Raw genomic sequence first — 2,357 nt, 5'->3', positions numbered from 1 at the left:
TGAGGCACCCCTATGTATATTATTTTAAAAGCTGGGGTGCCTAGACTGGCTCAGTCAGTAGAGCACACAAATCTTAATCTCAGGGTCATGAATTTGAGTTCCATGTTGGGCATGGAGCCTCCTTAATAAGAAAAGAAAAGAGAAAAGAGAAGGGAAGGGAAGATAAGAAGGAAGGGAAGGGAAGAGTTGTTTAAAAATATATCAAATATAAATTTTAAGTTACTCAGCCATAACTACTATTAAAATGCTGGTAAGACAAGATTAGAAATACTGTGGTATGAACGCATATTCTAGCTTCACATCCCACCCCAGACTTCTGGAAATAGAAAAATAATATTAAGAAATCCACAACAGCCTAGGATAACAATAGTAAAAGATGGTTATGTTGGTATAGAAAGCATATAACATCTCTGAAATATGGGAAGCAGTGGAGGTTACTAAGGGAGGAATCACAGTCCCATGTGAGTAAGGGAAAATGTGCAGAAGCAACTCAAGAGGTACTTCAAGACACAGGTAACAGACATGGGGAGCTGGACGAAGTTTGGAGAAAACGAGGTGATTATTTGCAAAGCCACAGAAATAGCAGCCGGGTCAGTCTAACATTTACCACTCTGCCCCTCTTTGTCTAATGAGCAGCAACAGAGGGCTCCTGTTTCAGACAAGAGCAGTGAGTGTGGAGGCCTTAGCCCAGAGAGGCAGGTTAATGCCCAGTGTTGATGGTAACTGAAGATATGAAGAGCTCCCACAGATGAAGGAAGAGAATACTCCACTCCATCTACGCCCTATGCCACCTCTCCCATGCAATCACCAGAGTTAAGTTAGAGACAGAATGTACAGCATTCTCAGATGGAAGAAAAAAAATCCAAAATAAGATTCTAAAAAATATCTGCAACAAATATTCGAGAAAAAACAGTTTCAGTTTGCACAGTAATAGAAGCAAGAGCAAATGTGCTCTGGAGGGCTATATCTTCACCCCAAGCAATGGATGCAGTTTTCAACTTGATGAAATACAGTAGTTACCACTGACTAACTCATAGTTTTAGATTTAAGGTAATATAGTCACTACGGCTGTGAAGACACTTCAGGAGTACCTTTACCAATTTATCTTGCTTACATTTTTTTTTCTAAGTATGTACAACAGTGATATATAATAAGATCTATGTTTAAGCCAAAAAGGGTACTTCAAAATAAACATATTTTTAATCTAAGTGAAAAAAGTAATGTGTCATAATTTAATTGGCAGCATTTTTGTTCTTTCATAGTGATATGTAAAATAATGGCATTTTGGGTTCTATAACATAGATAGATGCAAAATTCCTTAACTAAATCAGTATATAAAAAGGACTATTTTTATCAGGTCTAAGTTGGTTTTTTATTCCAAAAATGCAAGATTGTTTTAATTTATGAAATCAATTAAAGTAATTCACCATATCCCAGATTAAAAGAGAAATAGCATGCGATCTTCTACCTACATGCAGAAAAAGGCTTTTGACAAAAATTCAACATATAGGCATGATAAAACACTGCAAATTAAGAATAGAATATAACCTCTTTAACGGAAGGTATTTACAAACAAGCTATTGCAAACATTATGCATAATAAAAACTCTTGAAAGCTCTCCCTTTGAGATCAGGAACCAGCAAACACACCTACTGTCACTACTTCAATTCAATATTGTATGAAGGATTTAAATTCAGAAAACATAAGTAATTCCTAAAATCAATAAGAAAAAATAGAACACAATTTTTTAAATGAGAAAAAACGTTGAACTGCGTAAAATGAGAAATACGAATGGCCAATAAACATGACAAAATATAGAATTCTACACGTTGCTGCCAGGTATGTAAATTGTTTCTAAAACTCTAAAAACCAGTTTAGCGTAATTATAAAGTTAAAGTTACATATATCCTAGGTGACATTCTCTGATATACAGGTTGGTTGTTTTGTTTTGTTTTGTTTTTAAGATTTTATTTATATAACAGACAGAGATCACAAGTAGGCAGAGAGAGAGAGCAGGGAGGCAGTCTCCCTGCTTAAGCAGAGAGCCCGATGTGGGACTCGATCCCAGGACCCTGAGATCATGACCTGAGCTGAAAGCAGAGGCTTTAACCCAATGAGCCACCCAGGCGCCCCTCTCAGAATCAGGTTTTAAAGAAATGCTTGCACATATCCAAGAAATATCCTGCACCAAGATAGTTGGGCAGGATAATTATAGCAACCAGTGTTCATAATAGCAAAAAACAGGAACAAACTAAATGTCATCAAAAATTGATGGATAAATAAACTGTGGTATATTGATACAACTACAACTAACAAGTATAAAACAATGAAAATGAATAAAATTGCAACCCCACGCC

Source organism: Meles meles, chromosome 4, assembly GCF_922984935.1.
Source record: "Meles meles chromosome 4, mMelMel3.1 paternal haplotype, whole genome shotgun sequence".
In the NCBI taxonomy this organism is placed as follows: Eukaryota; Metazoa; Chordata; class Mammalia; order Carnivora; family Mustelidae; genus Meles; species Meles meles.
This window is presented reverse-complemented; position numbering follows the sequence as displayed.